Consider the following 24,270-nt stretch of genomic DNA (forward strand, 5'->3'; position numbering starts at 1 on the left):
TGTCGCCGGTGACTGAAACTTTTACAGGAGAAGCATTTCCCACAAAGCCTTGAATGAATTATAGTGACAGAAAGAAAGAAAGAAAGAAAGAAAGAAACAGCAACAACTACTAAACAGAATTTTTGCACGTTTAAAATCACCATGGCAATGCGCATGCGCATATTCTCCTGCACGCAACGGGCTTTGGAGTTGACGTAACGCCGCAATGCATTGTGGGAGCACCAGGCCACGAATCAAAACAAACACACTGTAGCTCAAAATGAAAAGGACGGTGTAGAGACAGTTTGTGTCCACATGCAAAGAGACGGTACTTGCAAAAAGTAGCGTGCATCGGAAATGTGGACCCGTATGAAAGTGGAGTAGAAACCCTGAAGACCAAACCGCTGTTGACTTAGCATGATCTGTTCTCGTACCTTGTCTGTAAAGTCAGCGCACCAGTTTCGCCGTCATAAATCTCTGGAGGCGCACATCCAATTCACCAAGGACTGGGTGCAATTGTGAGTACGCCGTCATTCAAACCAAGTGAAGTCAGCTTGAGTACTACGAGTAAAATGCGTTTGATTTCCCTCCGAACATTCAGATTAGTGCAGCATAAATTCATTCATGAGGGGAAATTACAGTGAGAACATGTGGAAGCTCTGTTAGATGGATGCCATAGTGAGTTCAGTGCACTGATGTGACATTGTCCTGAAGGATTTAGTTATTCTCTATGGTTAATGAAATTACACTAATTAATTCATATTTATTATAAATAATCCTAATTACACATCTTGCTTCCGTGTTTGTGTGCTGTGTCACTAAATACATTTTAGTGACACATTTTATTTTAGTTTTATACATTGATTAATGACCTGCAGAATCGCCTTATCATATTAAGTGTCCACAATTGTCACTTAAAGTCGAACTTTATGCTTTCTCACTCTTGAAAGTGATTACATCCTTGCATTACATACTTAAGTTTTTTGCTGATAGGTTTCTAAAAAGAAACATGCAGATTTAAAATATAACATGCAGCTTTCTATATATGGATACATAAAAACACTTTAGTTGTTACATTTATGATTAATGTATTTGAACGTAGACACAACACATTTGTGTCAGCTTATTGGCTTATTAAAGTTCGTGTCTTGAACTTTGCCTGTGTGTGTTTCAGGTACTGCACTCTCAAAGACTGAATCAACCAGCATTGCAGCCATGGGTCATTGTGAGCATCACAGGGAAGGTTGAAGCCGCCCACTGCAGCTGTATGGCCAGAGTCGCGGAGACCTGCACCCATGTCTCTGCTCTTCTGTTTAAAGTAGAAGCAACAGTGTGGATCTGTGGCACAAGGACTGTTACAGATGAACCTGCATACTTGATTTTGCTGGGTAATATGACCAAGATACAGCCAGAGGTTGGCCATAAGATAGACTTCTCCTCTTCAGCTGCCCAAAAAAAGGCTCTCAATCAAAACATAAACAGACCATCTGTAGTGACAGGTAAAAGAAGCCGTCCTCAAAACAGAAAAATTCACAGGCACAGACGGTATCCACGCGCCTTCACGTCTGCAGTGCCCGGTGGTGCTTTCCGTGGCTCGTTACAAACGATGTGACATATATGAAGTCGTAAGTGTTCGTGTATTTAATATCGTACTAGGCAGATTTACTGCATTACCATTTACTACACATTTACCTGTGTATGGCTATTGTCAGTACATGTTGCTCATTGTAAACTTTCTTTAAGTGTGTAACATTCACAATGATACTGTTGATGGTAACGTGTATGATTCCAGCGTACCTGACAGGGACTATTGACTTTTTGTACACAGTTGATTATGTAAAGCCCCTTGCATTGGATTCATAATCAAGTTCACTGATTGACTACCCTGCAGTGCTGTTTTCCTGTATTCCTGTTTCATCCACTTTAATGAAGTGTCCTGTGTTATAGTAACAGTGAGTTGTGGATTCACTTAATGAATGCCTAAGTTGGGCTTTAATCTGCCTTAGACTTACTGATCTTCTTTGAATCAGCACCACAATAATCGTAAGGGCACTGACAAAACATACAAGTATAAATAAATAAAATCTATAGAAAGAGAAATATGTTTGATATGTTTTTATTAAGTTGCACACAAATAGCATTCTCTGCCAACAGGCTCAGAAGACAAAACTATGTAGAAACTGTGGAGGCAAACTTCTTTTCTCATGTAGTAATCACATGTTTAATCATATCACATTAGTTATAGTAATATCACTTTCTCACTTTACTATAGTAAGAGCACTCCCATCACCAGTTTACATGCATGTGGAATGTTAACACAGTGAGGCCATTGTAATGGGAGACGTTAAATAGATAGTGGGATGATCCTAGTGTTTCACTGGGATGCTCTCTCCACATTGCAATGTGTTTATTAAACCCACTTCAAATCAAGCTCACTGGGTGTGTTGCAGGTTATTGTTAAAATTTCCATAACAAAACACATAACAGACCGGAACCACAGAAGCAATGTGTACAAGCAGGTGGCAAACACAAGTTTTTGAAGTATTTGTACAACACATGCCTCTGCAACAGCTTCAGTGTTTCCTGGAATTGATTCGGAAACAATAACAAAGCTAATATCTATCTGTTATGACAGTCAAATTTCCCCCAAATAGTCTTGGTTGAGGTCGAGTGACTGTGAAAGGTATATGATCACAACATTTTCATAATGAACTATTCAGTGACCCCTCTTCAAATATTTTGTCACAGGACAAACATAATCTCTCATAGCATCTTTGTCGTGATTTTACAGCTCTTTGACCTTTGACAAGTGGACCCTAACATGGCAGCAAAGTGCAACAATGTCTCTTCGTGTGCGGGTCAAGAGTTCACGGTATGCATTTAATTTCTTGCATGTCTGTAAATGACTAGTACAATGGTATAAATAATCCTTCACATTTTCCAGTATAAAAGTGGAAAATATATATAAATATAAAATAAATATATTACATCGTCTCATCGGGGCAACCTAAAAGACTCCTTTTATGGCTAGTCTTTGCACATCATAATAACACAGAAGAGAAGAAAGCAATTCATTCTCGATTGCTCTTAATTTCAGGGGATTTTCCAACCTGTTTTGGTTCAAAAGAGCCAAAGGAAAATCCTCATCAATGTTAGAGTGACAACTACATGCTTTTATTGCATGTGCACTGATAATGCTTACTGTCCTGTCATTGTAAGTCAGTCAAAATACATAAATAACACGTTGTGATCATACTGAAGACCACAGACGGCAGTCCAGGCATCAGGTGAGATAAAGGAGCTGGAGACATCACCTGATAAAGTAAAAAAGAGAAATGGAAAAGAGAAGTCTCCTTTATTGCACATTTTTCACCAATCACAAGCCTCTTCTCCCCCCTTCTGCCACCCTAGACTTTTGACCAATCACCGATCAGGATGAATTGCATTACTGGCTGATAAGGATACGTTGAAGAGGATGGATGGATAATAAAGCAACATGAGCATAAATGAAAGCAAAAATATTATGCAAGCATCAAGGCACAAAGGAATTTCAATTGGCTTACAAAATAGAAGCCAGAACAGCGCAGCTAATATTACGTAACTTTAGGTGGCACAGAAGGAAATCCTGTGCTCTAAACAACGGAAACAGTTAAGGGAGATGAGACAGAAAAAGAGGGGACACACACACACACACACACACACACACACACACACACACACACACACAAAGGTACACAGAGGACAATGACACAGGGGGAACCTAACCTAGACTTATTTGCACATGTGTGACTTTCTTAGTCTCAGACAATTTGCATGTTAATGATCAAGGAACTGACCTCACAGCCGATTGTTTGTCAGTGGTGCTAGTTTCAGTCATTGTGGAAATGTACTGTTTAAAAGGTTGGGGAAACCTGTAGCCAGCTGAGACTGAAGAAGTGACTTGGTTGAGTGACAAAATGTTTCTCCCACTGAAAACGCTACGTTGAGATTTACAGAGTCAATCTTTTGGGATCTTATAAGGACATTTTAAAAACTTACTCAGCATGGTTGTTTTTTGTGGGTTTTCCTTTTTGCTTGTTTAAGAGAATAGTAATTGTATTTTGTTCATTTCATGAAGAATATAATCTCTGCTAACAATGTAGCTGCGATTGACTGGTGTTCCCTGAATGCCTCACATACAGCTCCAGGACATTCAGCCAAGAGTCACTGATCCAACTTCAAGATTTAAATCCCGGATAAGCACATCTGGTGTTTAAGACTTTGCTGCTTCCCTGTTGACTACTGTAATTTGTTACTTTCAGGATTTCCTAAAAAACAAAGCAAAAATGACAGGGAACAGAAAGGGAGAGCATTTTTCTCCTACACTGGCTCCTCTGCACTGGATCCCTCTTAAATACAGGACTGAATATAAAATACTATTTTTACTTCTAGAGTCTAATTTTTTTACATGACACTGTGCACTTCAGGACTTTCAAATATGAAGTTTTTTTTGTTTTTTTTTAGAGTCAAACAGGAACTTGTACTTAGTCATGTTACTCCTGAGTGATCTTATGAAGTGATGATTTTCATCCATGTAACCTGACAAACATTATTGTTGTTTTGGTTAATTTTCACACACAGCTAAAGCTTTGAGCACTTTCCTAGTTTCTACTCACTCCGTTATGTGCTTCCATGTTTCATTTGAACTTCTTTGGTCCATCCACATAAATCCATCCATAAACACGAATCGATTCTGAATTTTCCTGTACCAGAAAGAGATCTGATGAAGGAGGAGCAGAGGGGAAAAGCTCTTCATTTATGTAAGGCTTTTCTCTGTTTTTGCACTTTTTTCTTTCAGTTGTAAATCAGTGTGAGTTTCTCCAGCAGGCTTGCTTCTTTCCTCCTCGTCTCCCATCCAGTACAACATGGTAGGCTGAACCTCACTGGGATTTATGTAGCACCTCTACAGCCTCATTCTAGAAAATTCATACACAATAACATTCACAGCTGTTTATTGCTGTATAAAGACTATGCAGAAGCAGAAGGTACTGGCTCATCAAACTCTCAACAGCAATAATGTAGACATATGAAGTTGGTGGGATTGTTGCAAAGCAAACAATCAGGCTGTGAAGTGTTTTAGCTTTATGGATATCAAAGGGTTGCTCAGTGAATCGACCAATAAAATCTGACACCTTGTGGACAGATGATACCATTACAGCTGATAGAATCACCGGGTTTGTTCTTTTTAGGGGTTATTTTTATGCCTCCAGTGTAACAGTGTGAGCTGTGTTGAAGTACTGCGGGTTCAGTAGAGGTCTCAGGACACCAGTCCTCGAGGCCTGGAGTTGCCCACCCCTGCTATAGAGGATGCATAGGTCTGATCTTGGAAAAACGAAATGTGTTTGGCAAAAAGATGAAGAATCTTTTTCAGTTCACACAGAAAGCTCTGATCCCAGGATGTTTTTAAGGGATTGTCATACTTTTGACATCATTGTATTTGCTGATTATTCATCAGTTTTGTATCTGTTCCCTCTGTCCTCTCCATGCTGACCTCCTACTTCCTGTCCATCTCTCCACCTCAGCTATCTACTCAATTCCTCTGCTATCCTGGTTTGTGTGTTTACGTGTGTGTGCTTGTTTTTGTGCAGCAGCGGGACTTAGTGGAGATTTTCTGCCTGTTGGTTCCACACTTCCACACGCCTGTGATGACATTGTCCTGAACCGCTACTTAAAGGAGTGGCTGGTCCTCTCTTGGTGCTGGATTGTTTAATGACAGATCCTTGTCAGCTTTTTTCTAACAAAAACGCCAAAGGAAAACCCTGTGTCCTTTCAAGCTCAGTCATCAATCCTTCCTTCCTTCTACAAGCTTGCCAAGAAGACAAAATTGGTAAAACTTGGAAAACAAGAATAAAACAAAACTCACAAACAGCTGATCTTTTTAAATTTTAATTGAAAATATAATACAAGGCATTTTCAATGAACATAAATATGGAAGATACAAGTGCACACTGCACATTATTGTCTACAGTTTAGGCCGTCTGTATAAATAAGCATATTTGTTTGGCCACCAATTTGTCCACAGCAGTTATACAATCCACACTGGTTTATAACTCAGTGTGATAGTGAGCACTTCTTTCACTTTTCTTAATGTGCTTTTTATACATGTACAATATAAAAATAAAGGCTTGCGTTGAATACATTTGAATGTCCATAATGTACACTTTTAAAGGACACAGAGTCTTAAATGCACAGCAAACAGATTTCCTCTTTTCTTTCAACTTCCCTCATGAAATCTTGACTTTAGTCTTGAGCTTATATTCTCAAGTGGTTTGCATGAGATGCTTTTACAGTATGTTTTCCTTCAACCTCATCAGCCTTCATCTCAGAATGTCATGTAAATAATTGTAAAAATATCTGTGCACATTAACCAAAAGCTTAAATAACAAACATATGCTCCAGTGTAATTACACTACAGCAGAATATGACCACACTTTCTTCTCTTTTCCAAATCGAAATCATATTCAGTAACAACAGACATTACAAATAGCGCTAATGTGTAAAAACATAATAAATAGTTTTAGTTCTTAACTAATGAAAAGAAGTTCTGGAATCATTCAGTGTATTAAAATGACCTTAGCTATTTGGATACATTCTTACAAATGTGATTTTTACAAAACAGTGCCTCCCTCACAGCAGTTTTTATTCAAAATATGTCCACACGTTTTGGAAATGGAAAATAGTTTCTGAACCAAATCTAGTTTATTTGTTTCAGATTAGAAGCAAACTGAAACACATTTGTTAACTTCCAAGGTGCATAAAGAAAGTCTAAAGAGGTCGAGATTGCAGGAATATCTGTAGTGCAAGACTGATGGTCCTGCAATAATGTTGATGGAGTCTTTAGGTTTTTAGCCAAAAACTCCATCAGCTTAAATGAAACTTGATAAAATGGCTCAAATTTGCTGACCTAACAATGCATCTCGAGGCTTCTTAACAGACTTTCGTGCGCTTTACGCTTGTTAACATTTCCCCAAATATTTCTAAGTAGAATGTGAATACTTGATATACTCAAGTAAAGAAACTATAGAAATTTGTCAAATTTGTGCTACATAACTGTATATCCACAATTTTTTTCCAAGGAGTTTAAATACATAAGTACTGAAGTGCAGTGGACCATTTTGAAAGGAGACCTGCCTTATGGTTCTAATCCTGATGTGATGCATAGTGGTGCTCTGCTGCTAGCTGATATATTTGGTGGCCTCTTTTTGATCTTCAGTTCAATTCAATTTTATTTATACAGCAAATCACAGTTGCCTCAAGGCGCTTTATATTGTAAGGTGGACCCTACAATAATACGGAGAAATAATACAAAGAAAGTCATATTATTGTTAGTTGCCCAACAGTAATATGACCCGCTTTGGCAACAGTGGGAAGGAAAAACTCCCTTTTAACAGGAATAATCCTCCAGCAGAACCAGGCTCAGGGAAGGGCGGCAATCTACCGCGACTGGTTGGGTTGTGGCAGATGGCCGGTTGTATATTTTTTCAGTTTCTTGATCCACTACTGGTCAAAGAAGGTGGCTCCTACTCCCTCTTGTTAAAAGCGAGAGCTTTATCCTCACTGTGCGGGACTGTGTGATCACCGGGTGTCTTTCTCTAATGCTATAAGCTCTTTGCGCCAGTCTAGAAGAACAGGTCCAAATAATGAATGTATGTAATGAATTTATGCTGATGACGCAGATGATGACTAAGTTACAAAAGAATGCCAACACAAAGTGGTAATAAAGGCAAACACGTCCCCTGTTTCTGTTGTCCATAAAGGCTGCACTCAACAACGTGCTACCAATTACCCCCCAAAATTCACATATTTACAATTTGAATGCTGCAGGCAACTTTAAATGATTAGTTATTAGCTATTAGCAGTGATGGGAATAACGGCATTACTTTTTTCAGTAATGAGTAATCTAACTAATTACTATTCCTATCGTTACAACGCCGTTACAGTTACTAACAAGAAAATGCGCTCCGTTACTATTTTTCAACAAACAGACGATTGAAGCTGTGTTCAGCTTACTGCATCTTATATCAGTTGCATGGAAGTAGCTGTAAGTAATGTGGACGCTACAGCGTTAAGTAGCTGCGCGCGCTCCCGCGGACGGTAATCATGATCACTGTCTAACGAAAAAGAGAGAGAGAGAGAGAGTTTTGTGACGTTTAGCGTGTTTGGAGTGTGTAGTTAGTGTGTAGTGTTGTGGATAGTTTTGTGTTGTGTGTCAGAACAATGAGGCGACTGCTGTCTCCAGGTAGAAACAGGAGTGATACACCTGCTGCTGTCAGACCTGCAGGTATCAGGCTGTGATGTTCTCCTTTATAGTGGACAGAAATTGTGTTTTTGGAGTGGCACAAATAATTTGTGTTGCATCTTATTGAATGCAGAACAACTGATTGTTCTGTAAATAGTTTGAAATGGTTATTTAAAAAATCACGTCCAGCAGCCCGGCCGCCACAGCAGCCCGGCCGCCACGTCCTGCAGCCCGGCCGGTACATCGAGAATCATGGGTTGTGCTGAGGCGGGAGCTACAATGCCGCCGCCACCGGACCCGTGGCAGGCCGCCGGAGGAGCAACGCCGCCGCCACCGGACCCGTGGCAGGCCACCAGAACCGTTCCACCGCGGCTGCCGGACCCATGGCCGCCCGCCGGAGCTCCTGCGTTTCCATCAAGGGGTTAGAGGTAGGCCACCTGAACTTTTTTGCCGCCACTGCCTAACCCGCAGCGGGTCCCGCTTGTTTTGCCGTCCTACAGGTCGGCCGCCAAAACTGTGTTTGCTGCCACTGGACCGGGGGATTGAACTGTTGAACTGTGTTTTTTCTTTTGTTGCTTTGTGGTGGCTGTTTAGCGGAGTGGTTTTGGGGCCCTCCGTCCTGGACCCCCCGCCACCCGCCCTGGGTTGGTTGTTCTGTGGTTTTGTTTTGGGTCGTCGGGAGTCGACCCTTTGAGGGGGGGTACTGTCACGGACCCGGTGCCGGGGACTCGGGGTTCGTGAACAGTGTGGACCTTTATTGTTATTAGTGTATTGGATGTATGTTTGCTGCACTGTGCTCTTGTGTTCCGTGTGTGTGTGTGTGTGTGTGTGTGTGTGAGAGGCTGGAGGATGAAGGACAGCCACCTGCAGGCCTGATGGGTGTGGCCCTGCCAGCTGCTGGTCACGCCTAGCTTACCACACACCTGCTTCTGATCAGGATCGTCGGGGGAGCTACTTAACAGAGCGATGGAGCTTCCTCCGGCGCAGGATCGTTGAGTTAGACTCCATGTCAGTGTTTCTAGTGTTGTTAAAGTGTATGCCTGCCGGAGTTGGTGCCATAACGGCTGTGTCTGTGTTTTTCCCCAGGAGGACAGCGGAACACAGGACTGCAAGACACACGGGGTGTGTGAAGGCACAGGGGCAGAGAGCACGGGATACCAGCACTTGGGAGAAGACACGTCACGGGAGTTGAGGGAGCACTTTTGGAGATTTAATGTGTGGTGTACAATTACCTCACTGTAAATAAACCCACTGTTTATTCCATTAAGTCTGCGTTTTGGGTCCTTTCTCCTACATCCCCCACGGTCTGCCCTCCAGACCATGACAACTTTTATACACCACTGTACATGTAATCAATAATTGTAGTCTCTATATTAATTTCTATTGTTAATCTCTGTCTCTCAGACAGTGTGTCTTTTGTCTGCCCCCCTCACAGCCAACCAGACGTGGTAGAAGAAGAAGCCGTCCCTCCCAGAGCAGAGGCTTCTTCCTATTAAAAGAGGTTTTTTTTTCTTCCCACTGTCACCAAGTGCTTGCTCCAGTTGCTAGAATGTTCTATGTAATACCGCAGGGTTTATCCTACAGTATAAACTGCCTTAATGTTGTGATTCAATTGAATTGAATTCTGACTCTGAATCATTACCTGTACAGTTGAAGGTGCAGCAGGAAACCTGTTTGGATTGTTCTTTGTTTCTCATGCCTGTTTCATGTTTGATGTCATATTTTTTATAATAAAAAGGTTATAAGCAGAATGATATTATAAGATTAATGAGGATCTGCTTAGCTTCTTTTTAATAATTGCCATTGATACTCCGTGTACAGGAGCGGAAACAATACTATTACGGGTGCAGTGCAGTGCAGTGAATTACAAAGCTTTTTTTCTTTACTTTTTGCTTTTTGCTAATTATCCAGTGCTCTTCTGACTTGTTTCTAATTTCTTTTTACGTGTATCTAAATATTTGAAATGGACTCTGTTTATTTTGTACTTTTATTTACTGTGTCATCAGAGTGACAGGTATCTGTGCATTCATCCCTATCCAACTACATGGAGATATATCAGTGGATATCATCCCCCGATGAAAGAAGCTCATTTCAACAGAGTTGTGCATATTAGCATATTTATGACTTCCTTTGTGTCATGTAGGTGAATGTTACATCGCTAATTGCAAATTCTAATAAACATTCTACCCCAGTTGTGTGTTCATTTGCTTCTGTTTTGCATTTAGTATGATCACTCCTGATAAATTACACAAGTTTTTTTTCTTTTTCTTTTTTCATTTGAATCTATTCTTTGGAAACTTTGACTTTTACAAGTTATCAAAAAAGACAGACAAAAATGTTTATTTCCTCAGGACTACTGTGTGAGTGCAATTTTGACTGGGGATACACATGTAGTTTCTAATATTCCAGTCCAATAATATATATCCTAATATTCCAATATGTCTGGATGTGTTTCAACAGCTGCCAAATGGCCAAGATGCTTTTAGAAGCTCTTATGTTTCTGTAATGTGTCTAAAATTTGGCAAAGACTTTTTTTTGAGAAGGATCTTTATCGGATGCTGATAATACCTACATTTAGAAAAAAACAGGAATTCAGTGCACAATGTTCCTGCTCACTGCAAATTTATTGTGACTAAAGAGATTATTTAAAAATGATTATTATTTGTTTCAAAACAAAAAAAATTCTCACTTTCCATGAAAACAAACTCTACAATTATAAGTATTTTATCATATTTCTGCCCTATATTAAACAAACACAGATTTATTGAGGACAGTATAAATCAGGCTTACACAATTCAGCCATACGCCACATCTGTGAAATAGTAAGATCTTGCTCAAGCTCTGTCATGATAGGAGGCAATAAGACGCAGGGTTTATTCAGCACGGACTACTTTTATTGAACTGTAGCACCAGTGTACGTGGCTACATCAATTTTCCAAAAACATACAGTGTTCCAGCGACCTCTAGTGGCCGGCCCCATAGTAGCCTTACTAGTACAACAAAAATAAATCTCACAACATCTTCCCCTTTAACAAAAGTACTTTAAATATAAAACAGTGTTGTCAGAACGTACGACATCACAGGGGTAGACTACCCTCAGTCCTGATAAGGTATTATTCTGCCCTTAGAACATAGAAAGGAGATAGTCCTCAGTCTCCCTTTGGAGCATCCCTTTGGCAAACCGTGTCCCTATTGACTGGACTGGGCAACAATGTCTTTTCGAGTACTGCAATCGTTTGCCAGGGGCCATTGGGCAGAGGAGTAGTCACGAGGGGTTCCCGTCGCTGTGTAGGCTTGTGCTCTCTGCAAAAGTTGCATGATCTCACCTTGTGTGTCATTTGAAGTCCAATGGTGGGCCACCACACTGTTGATCTTGCACGCTCTCTACATTTAGTTAGTCCTTGGTGGCCTTCATGTAATTGGTCAAGGACACTGGGTCTGAGTGCTGTGGGAATTACAATGCGATCGTGGTAGAGCACTAGACCGTCTGATTCTGAAAGGTGGCTTCTGGCTGCATAGAAGCCTTGCAGTGATGAACTCTTTGCCATTCTCAAAGGCCACCCTTGTCTGATGAAAATGATTGCTTTTTGAAGCTCTGGGTCCATCTGTGTAGCACTGTGAATTTCCTCCAACTTATGTGACTTGATAGGTTTGCTTGTCACTACGTTGCTCACATATACCTTGACCCGGCTGTCTGTCTCGAACTGATAGCATCCATGCAGTGGATGTCTGGAGAGTGCGTCCGCCACCACTAACTGTTTACCGAGAACATGCTCAGCAGTGACACTGAATCACATCAGTCGCATCAGCAGTCTCTGACATCTCAGTGGTGTTTGGTCAAGGTCGTATGAGTTGATCAAAGGCACCAAGGGCTTATGGTCAGTTTGTACACATACATGACCCATGCCTTGGATGTAGCGGGAAAAACGTTCACAGGCCCAGACAGATGCTAAACACTCTTTTTCAATCTGTGAATATCTTTTCTCTGCATCTGTGAGAGTGCGAGAACAAAAGGCAACAGGCCAAAACTCCCCGTCATGGTCCTGTAACAGTGCAGCATGCAGGCCATAGCTGCTTGGACCTGTTGAGCTTAAGGCCTGATGCTTTGATTGTCAGTAATACTGCATCTAAGCGTTGGTCATGCTCCTCTTTCTTAGCCCCGAAAACCAGTATGTCGTCCATCACAATGACAGTCCCATCTAGGCCCTTGAGCAAAGTGCTCATGAGCCGCTGGAAGATCTCGGGTGCTGTTATGCCAAATGGCAGACGCCTGAAGCAAAACCTGCCCATGGGAGTTATGAACGTGGTCAGTTTTTGGCAGCTGGGGTCCAGTGGAATTTGCCAGAACTCACTGGAGGCATCCAAAGTGGAGAAAACTTTGGGGCGATCGTGGCTCAAAGAGTTGGGAGTTCGGCTTGTGACCGGAAGGTTGCCGGTTTGAACCCTGGCTCGGACAGACTCGGTCGTTGTGTCCTTGGGCAAGACACTTCACCTGCCGCCTACTGGTGGTGGTCAGAGGGGCCGATGGCGCGATATGGCAGCCTCGCTTCTGTCAGTCTGCCCCAAGGCAACAGTGGTTGTGTGACTGGAGGAGCCATTGGCTTTTGCGGTATGTAACTTACTTTATTAACTTACATTACAGCAAATTTATGCATTTTGTCCACGTGTTTATTTTTCTGTTTTGCAGCTGGTCTGAAGGCTGGTGTTTATTCTCTGCTGCAATTAAACATGACTTGCGGTGAAGCTCTATGGAGTGGCTCGATGGACAAAAACATAAATATTACACATGTGGCCCAGAGAAAGAAGACTCGCGTTGTGAGTTTGCTAACCCTGATGTTTCCCTGCACATCAAGGATTGCTGTTAAAGCAGAATTGAAGTGTACTGTTCAAACACAGGGATTTTAAGTGGCACCATAGTGGGTTAAAACAAACAAACAAACATAAAAAAAAGACATGTCGGTTTTTCCTGTGACTTTCATATTGTGGACAGTTAGAGCAAGGAATGCCAATTTCTCATGGTGAATCTTCAAAGACAGAGCAGAGTGGGTCTGCTTCAGTGGCGCACTGATCAGGTAATGAAAGCTGAACTTGTGTGAATTTCACTCTGGGTCTGTAAAAACTCAGATGAGCAATGTTCTGCCTGTAAAACATTGGTTTGATGTGTAAGTAACTAATCCACACCAGGATTATTTATAATAAAAGCATTTTTTTTTTAAATTGTGGATTTACTACTTTTCCTTGATTATTAAAGGACTACAACACCCAAACTAGTCATTACCTTTGCTTTAATTTTTTCTTTTTTTTTATTATAGCGAAAGTAGTCTTCAGGAAAAGTTCTCCAGGCTTCTTGAAGGACATTCAATTCAGTTCAATTCAAGTCAAGTTGGCTTTATTGTCACTTCAACCATATACAGTTTAACAGTACACAGTGAGGCGAAACAACGTTCCTCCAGGAACCAAGGTGCTACATGCAACATAAATTTACAACATAATTTAACAGAAAACTCTAAACTAGCTAACTAAGAGGCCTAGTTAGCTGGCTAGCAGAGACAAGACAGACTGACCTAACATAAATTACAACATAAATTAACAAAAAACTATCTAACTATCTCTAAGGATGACTTTTTTTTTTTGTTATCAGACAGCAGACAACAAAGTGCACGTGCAAATGTGCAAACAAGAGCAGCAAGTGACAGTGTGACAAAAAAAAAAAACACAACGTAACATAATAATAAGGTTTTGTGATGATGAGTTGAGGTAGTGGAGGAACAGTAAACATTCCTTAGTGTAGCAGCAAAAATTAGGAAGTGCAGAAGTTAGTGCAGAAAGTCCAGTAATAATATTGTGCAAAAGACCATTTACAGGTTGGTGTGTGCGATGGTTTGGTGGTGTAGGTCAGTGTGTTTGTGCTTGTGTTGATTAGTCAGTCCAGTCTCAATGTTTTGAGGTAGTTGAGTTAAGCTGAGTGATAATGTTAGTGTGTGTGTATGTGTGTGTGTGCGTGTTTATCAGTCAGTCCCTTTTTGCTGAGGAGATGGATGGCTTGTGGAAAAAAGCTGTTGTACAGTCTGGATGTGTGTGCCCGAATGCTTCGGTACCTTTTTCCAGATGGCAGGAGTGTGAAGAGTGTGTGAGAGGGGTGTGTCCGATCAGCCACAATGCTGGTGGCTTTGCGAATGCATCGTGTGGTGTAGATGTCCTCAATAGAGGGGAGAGAGACCCCGATGATCTTCTCTGCTGTTCCCACTATCCGCTGTAGGGTCTTGCGGTCTGATATGGCACAGTTCCCAAACCAGACAGTGATGCAGCCGCCCAGGATGCTCTCGATAGTTCCTCTATAGAAGGTGGTCAGGATCGGTGGTGGAAGCCGGGCCTTTCTCAGTCTTCTCAGAAAGAAGAGACGCTGTTGGGCTTTCTTGTGCAGGGAGCTGGTGTTGAGGGACCAGCCGAGGGCCGTCTCCAGGTGGACGCCCAGGAATTTGGTGCTGTCGACGATCTCCACAGAGGAGCCGTTGATGCTCAGCGGTGAGTGGTCGCCTCGTGTCCACCTAAAGTCAACAACCATCTCTTTTGTCTTGTCAACATTCAGAGACAGGTTGTTGTCTTTACACCAGTCCGTTAGTCTCTGCACTTCCTCTCTGTACGCTGACTCGTCGTTCTTGCTAATGAGACCCACCACGGTCGTGTCATCAGCGAACTTAATGATGTGATTTGAACTATGTGTTGCTACACAGTCATGAGTCAGCAGTGTGAACAATTCAATTCAATTCAATTCAATTCAATTTTATTTATATTGCACCAAATCACAACAACAGTCGCCTCACAGAGCTTTATATTGTACAGTAGATCGTACAATAATAGATACAGAGAAAAACCCAACAATCAACAATATGACCCCCTATGAGCAAGCACTTTGGCGACAGTGGGAAGGAAAAACTCCCTTTTAACAGGAAGAAACCTCCGGCAGAACCAGGCTCAGGGAGGGGCGGTCATCTGCTGCGACCGGTTGGGGTGAGAAGGAAGACAGGATAAAGACATGCATTCAAAGCTCTTCTTTTGGATGTTGGCTGCCTTTCCTTCCCTTCTCTGTCAAGATGATCCCACTATTCACTAATGTTGAGGTCCAGGGTTTGGGGAGGCCAATACACAACTGATAGCATTCCATAATGTGTTTTTCTATTTGAAGATGGTGGTGTTGTAAATGCTATTGTATAATTACGTTAGCACAATGGTGATAGGAAGGCCCCAACCCCGCCTTCCTAATGTGGGAGCCAACCAATAGGACCACTCCCTCCATGTCTGCGACCAGTGAGACCACAATCATCACCATCTAACAAGGTACCAGTGATATGAGACACATATGTTGCTTTCCACTTGTATGCACAATCATATTGGGTCACGGGTGGTATATGGGAAGTCTGGTAAACAGGTCCCTGGTGGCAGGAAACTAAGTCCGTGGGTCAGAGGGGGCCAGCCGAGATTCAGTCTCTGAGCATGTTACATGTAGGACACTGGGTTCTGTGTTCCCTCTGTTTAGTTTCTGCCCATGTGTTCCTTCTGTTCTCTGTCTGTTACTGTGTCTCTGAGTCCAGTCTGTGCATTTCCTGTTTTATTTTGAAGGTCTGTGTCTTATGTCAGTGTGTTCAGTTTTGTGCTCTCCCTGTCTCGTCTGTGTAATCAGTGTCAGCCGTGTCTCCCAGCTGTGTCCTTTCAGTCCTGTTCACCTCTTGTATTTAGTGTCTGAGTCTCACCCTGCTCGTCGTTGCGTCGTTCTTCATTCTACTCTGTTTTTTCTGTTTGCCCGGTTTCCTGTCTGTTGCTTTCCCAGTTTAGTTAGTTTTCTGTTCAATCGGCAAACTCCCAATAAAGACGGGTGTTTTGACTTCACATTTGCCTCTGTGAGTCCTGCTCTTGGGTTCCTGCCTGCCTTCACACAGCCATGACATTTTCTTCTTTTTTTTCCTGTTATTTATCTTCCTTCGTTGAGTCTCTGTTTCCTCCTTTTCTGCTTTTCTGCTTTGCAGTTTTTCGCTTTTTCCTTTTTATTTGTTTCCTGTCTTTGTTCCTGCTGCTTTTATTGGAAGCAAGCTCCTCTGCAGAAAGAAACGCAATGTAGGACACATGTAGCTTTGGAAGATGGGTGCAACACTGACTGTCCAGCTCAGCTCAAAATTCAGTGTTTAGACATTTTCCTAGCTCTCCCATCTTCTTCTTCTTCATCCTCCTCCTCCCTTGGTCTCCTCCTCGAACCGCCTGGTACTGGGTTGGGGGGCAATAGCACAGGAGCATCCTGGCCATTGTCTCCATCGTCATCTGTGTCACTATCAGGAACACTTTCAGTGTCGCTCTCAGATCCCTCATCTTCCCACCACCTGATTTCATCAATAATTGGATCTTCTTCTGCTACATTATTGTACACGGGTTGTTCTATTTCTAGAGGTGGATTTCTTTCTGTGTAATCTCCTGCTCCCATCTCTGCTCTATTAATGACCAATGGTCGTTCTATCTGTTGGGGTGGATTTCTTTCTATGTTATCTCCTACTCCCATCTCTGCTCCATTAATGACCAAGGGTCCTTCTATTTCCTGGGGTGGATTTCTTTCAATGCCATCGCCTACTCCCATCTCTGCTCTAAAATTTTCCCAGGGTCCTGCTATTTCCTGGGGAGGATTTATTTCGATGCCTCCTGCCGGAACATCAACTGCCTCCTCTTGTTGTGGCAGTTGATTATCAACTAAACCACGCAACTGATTGATTTCAATCCAGGGGAACATCCTGTCAACTGCTCTAAGATTTCCCTGTTGCAGCAGTGCCAAAAGCAGCTCATTGACTGCTAGTCCTACACCAACATGGTTTTGTTCACCATCGTCATGGTTTGGTGAGCCGTCTCCTCTATCCATTTTTTGAAAACAGTCTGCTTTAATAGACTGGAGGAAACTGGTCGGTACAGCTGTCAAACTTTAGCTGATTGGTACAGAACTTTTAAAATGTCCTTGAAAAAGAGTTTAAATCTCTTTAGGAAACTGTTTAAAAACACGACGCAAATGTGAACTAATCGCAACTGATTGCTGTGAGGAACACTGCGAACTAACGGCTATTTAAGGATTTTCAGATCAAAGTCAAGATTTTGATTGGTTGTGCTTTGAGCTGACTTTTGTGACGTCATCGAATTTGGTTCATTGTGATGACGGTCAACGTTCTGCTGATGAAAAAATGTCGCCGGTGACTGAAACTTTTACAGGAGAAGCATTTCCCACAAAGCCTTGAATGAATTATAGTGAAAGAAAGAAAGAAAGAAAGAAAGAAAGAAAGAAAGAAAGAAAGAAAGAAAGAAACAGCAACAACTACTAAACAGAATTTTTGCACGTTTAAAATCACCATGGCAATGCGCATGCGCATATTCTCCTGCACGCAACGGGCTTTGGAGTTGACGTAACGCCGCAATGCATTGTGGGAGCACCAGGCCACGAATCAAAACAAACACACTGTAGCTCAAAATGAAAAGGACGGTGTAGAGACAGTTTGTGTCCACATGCAAAGAGACGGTACTTGCAAAAAGTAGCGTGCATCGGAAATGTGGACCCGTATGAAAGTGGAGTAGAAACCCTGAAGACCAAACCGCTGTTGACTTAGCATGATCTGTTCTCGTACCTTGTCTGTAAAGTCAGCGCATACACGGCGCACCAGTTTCGCCGTCATAAATCTCTGGAGGCGCACATCCAATTCACCAAGGACTGGGTGCAATTGTGAGTACGCCGTCATTCAAACCAAGTGAAGTCAGCTTGAGTACTACGAGTAAAATGCGTTTGATTTCCCTCCGAACATTCAGATTAGTGCAGCATAAATTCATTCATGAGGGGAAATTACAGTGAGAACATGTGGAAGCTCTGTTAGATGGATGCCATAGTGAGTTCAGTGCACTGATGTGACATTGTCCTGAAGGATTTAGTTATTCTCTATGGTTAATGAAATTACACTAATTAATTCATATTTATTATAAATAATCCTAATTACACATCTTGCTTCCGTGTTTGTGTGCTGTGTCACTAAATACATTTTAGTGACACATTTTATTTTAGTTTTATACATTGATTAATGACCTGCAGAATCGCCTTATCATATTAAGTGTCCACAATTGTCACTTAAAGTCGAACTTTATGCTTTCTCACTCTTGAAAGTGATTACATCCTTGCATTACATACTTAAGTTTTTTGCTGATAGGTTTCTAAAAAGAAACATGCAGATTTAAAATATAACGTGCAGCTTTCTATATATGGATACATAAAAACACTTTAGTTGTTACATTTATGATTAATGTATTTGAACGTAGACACAACACATTTGTGTCAGCTTATTGGCTTATTAAAGTTCGTGTCTTGAACTTTGCCTGTGTGTGTTTCAGGTACTGCACTCTCAAAGACTGAATCAACCAGCATTGCAGCCATGGGTCATTGTGAGCATCACAGGGAAGGTTGAAGCCGCCCACTGCAGCTGTATGGCCAGAGTCGCGGAGACCTGCACCCATGTCTCTGCTCTTCTGTTTAAAGTAGAAGCAACAGTGTGGATCTGTGGCACAAGGACTGTTACAGATGAACCTGCATACTTGATTTTGCTGGGTAATATGACCAAGATACAGCCAGAGGTTGGCCATAAGATAGACTTCTCCTCTTCAGCTGCCCAAAAAAAGGCTCTCAATCAAAACATAAACAGACCATCTGTAGTGACAGGTAAAAGAAGCCGTCCTCAAAACAGAAAAATTCACAGGCACAGACGGTATCCACGCGCCTTCACGTCTGCAGTGCCCGGTGGTGCTTTCCGTGGCTCGTTACAAACGATGTGACATATATGAAGTCGTAAGTGTTCGTGTATTTAATATCGTACTAGGCAGATTTACTGCATTACCATTTACTACACATTTACCTGTGTATGGCTATTGTCAGTACATGTTGCTCATTGTAAACTTTCTTTAAGTGTGTAACATTCACAATGATACTGTTGATGGTAACGTGTATGATTCCAGCGTACCTGACAGGGACTATTGACTTTTTGTACACAGTTGATTATGTAAAGCCCCTTGCATTGGATTCATAATCAAGTTCACTGATTGACTACCCTGCAGTGCTGTTTTCCTGTATTCCTGTTTCATCCACTTTAATGAAGTGTCCTGTGTTATAGTAACAGTGAGTTGTGGATTCACTTAATGAATGCCTAAGTTGGGCTTTAATCTGCCTTAGACTTACTGATCTTCTTTGAATCAGCACCACAATAATCGTAAGGGCACTGACAAAACATACAAGTATAAATAAATAAAATCTATAGAAAGAGAAATATGTTTGATATGTTTTTATTAAGTTGCACACAAATAGCATTCTCTGCCAACAGGCTCAGAAGACAAAACTATGTAGAAACTGTGGAGGCAAACTTCTTTTCTCATGTAGTAATCACATGTTTAATCATATCACATTAGTTATAGTAATATCACTTTCTCACTTTACTATAGTAAGAGCACTCCCATCACCAGTTTACATGCATGTGGAATGTTAACACAGTGAGGCCATTGTAATGGGAGACGTTAAATAGATAGTGGGATGATCCTAGTGTTTCACTGGGATGCTCTCTCCACATTGCAATGTGTTTATTAAACCCACTTCAAATCAAGCTCACTGGGTGTGTTGCAGGTTATTGTTAAAATTTCCATAACAAAACACATAACAGACCGGAACCACAGAAGCAATGTGTACAAGCAGGTGGCAAACACAAGTTTTTGAAGTATTTGTACAACACATGCCTCTGCAACAGCTTCAGTGTTTCCTGGAATTGATTCGGAAACAATAACAAAGCTAATATCTATCTGTTATGACAGTCAAATTTCTCCCAAATAGTCTTGGTTGAGGTCGAGTGACTGTGAAAGGTATATGATCACAACATTTTCATAATGAACTATTCAGTGACCCCTCTTCAAATATTTTGTCACAGGACAAACATAATCTCTCATAGCATCTTTGTCGTGATTTTACAGCTCTTTGACCTTTGACAAGTGGACCCTAACATGGCAGCAAAGTGCAACAATGTCTCTTCGTGTGCGGGTCAAGAGTTCACGGTATGCATTTAATTTCTTGCATGTCTGTAAATGACTAGTACAATGGTATAAATAATCCTTCACATTTTCCAGTATAAAAGTGGAAAATATATATAAATATAAAATAAATATGTAATATAAAATATAAATATAAAATAAATATATTACATCGTCTCATCGGGGCAACCTAAAAGACTCCTTTTATGGCTAGTCTTTGCACATCATAATAACACAGAAGAGAAGAAAGCAATTCATTCTCGATTGCTCTTAATTTCAGGGGATTTTCCAACCTGTTTTGGTTCAAAAGAGCCAAAGGAAAATCCTCATCAATGTTAGAGTGACAACTACATGCTTTTATTGCATGTGCACTGATAATGCTTACTGTCCTGTCATTGTAAGTCAGTCAAAATACATAAATAACACGTTGTGATCATACTGAAGACCACAGACGGCAGTCCAGGCATCAGGTGAGATAAAGGAGCTGGAGACATCACCTGATAAAGTAAAAAAGAGAAATGGAAAAGAGAAGTCTCCTTTATTGCACATTTTTCACCAATCACAAGCCTCTTCTCCCCCCTTCTGCCACCCTAGACTTTTGACCAATCACCGATCAGGATGAATTGCATTACTGGCTGATAAGGATACGTTGAAGAGGATGGATGGATAATAAAGCAACATGAGCATAAATGAAAGCAAAAATATTATGCAAGCATCAAGGCACAAAGGAATTTCAATTGGCTTACAAAATAGAAGCCAGAACAGCGCAGCTAATATTACGTAACTTTAGGTGGCACAGAAGGAAATCCTGTGCTCTAAACAACGGAAACAGTTAAGGGAGATGAGACAGAAAAAGAGGGGACACACACACACACACACACACACACACACACACACACACACACACACACACACACACAAAGGTACACAGAGGACAATGACACAGGGGGAACCTAACCTAGACTTATTTGCACATGTGTGACTTTCTTAGTCTCAGACAATTTGCATGTTAATGATCAAGGAACTGACCTCACAGCCGATTGTTTGTCAGTGGTGCTAGTTTCAGTCATTGTGGAAATGTACTGTTTAAAAGGTTGGGGAAACCTGTAGCCAGCTGAGACTGAAGAAGTGACTTGGTTGAGTGACAAAATGTTTCTCCCACTGAAAACGCTACGTTGAGATTTACAGAGTCAATCTTTTGGGATCTTATAAGGACATTTTAAAAACTTACTCAGCATGGTTGTTTTTTGTGGGTTTTCCTTTTTGCTTGTTTAAGAGAATAGTAATTGTATTTTGTTCATTTCATGAAGAATATAATCTCTGCTAACAATGTAGCTGCGATTGACTGGTGTTCCCTGAATGCCTCACATACAGCTCCAGGACATTCAGCCAAGAGTCACTGATCCAACTTCAAGATTTAAATCCCGGATAAGCACATCTGGTGTTTAAGACTTTGCTGCTTCCCTGTTGACTACTGTAATTTGTTACTTTCAGGATTTCCTAAAAAACAAAGCAAAAATGACAGGGAACAGAAAGGGAGAGCATTTTTCTCCTACACTGGCTCCTCTGCACTGGATCCCTCTTAAATACAGGACTGAATATAAAATACTATTTTTACTTCTAGAGTCTAATTTTTTTACATGACACTGTGCACTTCAGGACTTTCAAATATGAAGTTTTTTTTGTTTTTTTTTAGAGTCAAACAGGAACTTGTACTTAGTCATGTTACTCCTGAGTGATCTTATGAAGTGATGATTTTCATCCATGTAACCTGACAAACATTATTGTTGTTTTGGTTAATTTTCACACACAGCTAAAGCTTTGAGCACTTTCCTAGTTTCTACTCACTCCGTTATGTGCTTCCATGTTTCATTTGAACTTCTTTGGTCCATCCACATAAATCCATCCATAAACACGAATCGATTCTGAATTTTCCTGTACCAGAAAGAGATCTGATGAAGGAGGAGCAGAGGGGAAAAGCTCTTCATTTATGTAAGGCTTTTCTCTGTTTTTGCACTTTTTTCTTTCAGTTGTAAATCAGTGTGAGTTTCTCCAGCAGGCTTGCTTCTTTCCTCCTCGTCTCCCATCCAGTACAACATGGTAGGCTGAACCTCACTGGGATTTATGTAGCACCTCTACAGCCTCATTCTAGAAAATTCATACACAATAACATTCACAGCTGTTTATTGCTGTATAAAGACTATGCAGAAGCAGAAGGTACTGGCTCATCAAACTCTCAACAGCAATAATGTAGACATATGAAGTTGGTGGGATTGTTGCAAAGCAAACAATCAGGCTGTGAAGTGTTTTAGCTTTATGGATATCAAAGGGTTGCTCAGTGAATCGACCAATAAAATCTGACACCTTGTGGACAGATGATACCATTACAGCTGATAGAATCACCGGGTTTGTTCTTTTTAGGGGTTATTTTTATGCCTCCAGTGTAACAGTGTGAGCTGTGTTGAAGTACTGCGGGTTCAGTAGAGGTCTCAGGACACCAGTCCTCGAGGCCTGGAGTTGCCCACCCCTGCTATAGAGGATGCATAGGTCTGATCTTGGAAAAACGAAATGTGTTTGGCAAAAAGATGAAGAATCTTTTTCAGTTCACACAGAAAGCTCTGATCCCAGGATGTTTTTAAGGGATTGTCATACTTTTGACATCATTGTATTTGCTGATTATTCATCAGTTCTGTATCTGTTCCCTCTGTCCTCTCCATGCTGACCTCCTACTTCCTGTCCATCTCTCCACCTCAGCTATCTACTCAATTCCTCTGCTATCCTGGTTTGTGTGTTTACGTGTGTGTGCTTGTTTTTGTGCAGCAGCGGGACTTAGTGGAGATTTTCTGCCTGTTGGTTCCACACTTCCACACGCCTGTGATGACATTGTCCTGAACCGCTACTTAAAGGAGTGGCTGGTCCTCTCTTGGTGCTGGATTGTTTAATGACAGATCCTTGTCAGCTTTTTTCTAACAAAAAACGCCAAAGGAAAACCCTGTGTCCTTTCAAGCTCAGTCATCAATCCTTCCTTCCTTCTACAAGCTTGCCAAGAAGACAAAATTGGTAAAACTTGGAAAACAAGAATAAAACAAAACTCACAAACAGCTGATCTTTTTAAATTTTAATTGAAAATATAATACAAGGCATTTTCAATGAACATAAATATGGAAGATACAAGTGCACACTGCACATTATTGTCTACAGTTTAGGCCGTCTGTATAAATAAGCATATTTGTTTGGCCACCAATTTGTCCACAGCAGTTATACAATCCACACTGGTTTATAACTCAGTGTGATAGTGAGCACTTCTTTCACTTTTCTTAATGTGCTTTTTATACATGTACAATATAAAAATAAAGGCTTGCGTTGAATACATTTGAATGTCCATAATGTACACTTTTAAAGGACACAGAGTCTTAAATGCACAGCAAACAGATTTCCTCTTTTCTTTCAACTTCCCTCATGAAATCTTGACTTTAGTCTTGAGCTTATATTCTCAAGTGGTTTGCATGAGATGCTTTTACAGTATGTTTTCCTTCAACCTCATCAGCCTTCATCTCAGAATGTCATGTAAATAATTGTAAAAATATCTGTGCACATTAACCAAAAGCTTAAATAACAAACATATGCTCCAGTGTAATTACACTACAGCAGAATATGACCACACTTTCTTCTCTTTTCCAAATCGAAATCATATTCAGTAACAACAGACATTACAAATAGCGCTAATGTGTAAAAACATAATAAATAGTTTTAGTTCTTAACTAATGAAAAGAAGTTCTGGAATCATTCAGTGTATTAAAATGACCTTAGCTATTTGGATACATTCTTACAAATGTGATTTTTACAAAACAGTGCCTCCCTCACAGCAGTTTTTATTCAAAATATGTCCACACGTTTTGGAAATGGAAAATAGTTTCTGAACCAAATCTAGTTTATTT

The 24,270-nt window shown here is 41.0% G+C and overlaps 3 long non-coding RNA genes across 3 annotated transcripts; all 3 read left to right on the forward strand.

Moving 5' to 3' along the window:
* Positions 1-227: 227 nt before the first annotated feature.
* LOC145431620 (uncharacterized) lies at positions 228-2,407 on the forward strand. Its single transcript, XR_013911959.1, has 2 exons — positions 228-497; positions 1,154-2,407. It is a non-coding gene; the product is annotated as an uncharacterized LOC145431620 (long non-coding RNA).
* Positions 2,408-8,054: 5,647 nt separating this feature from the next.
* LOC145431358 (uncharacterized) lies at positions 8,055-10,448 on the forward strand. The gene is made up of 2 exons (XR_013911657.1): positions 8,055-9,265; positions 9,344-10,448. It is a non-coding gene; the product is annotated as an uncharacterized LOC145431358 (long non-coding RNA).
* A 7,255-nt stretch (positions 10,449-17,703) lies between these two features.
* Positions 17,704-19,912, forward strand: LOC145431359 (uncharacterized). Its single transcript, XR_013911658.1, has 2 exons — positions 17,704-18,002; positions 18,659-19,912. It is a non-coding gene; the product is annotated as an uncharacterized LOC145431359 (long non-coding RNA).
* Positions 19,913-24,270: the final 4,358 nt, after the last annotated feature.

Source organism: Astatotilapia calliptera, chromosome 10, assembly GCF_964374335.1.
Source record: "Astatotilapia calliptera chromosome 10, fAstCal68.1, whole genome shotgun sequence".
NCBI lineage: Eukaryota > Metazoa > Chordata > Actinopteri > Cichliformes > Cichlidae > Astatotilapia > Astatotilapia calliptera.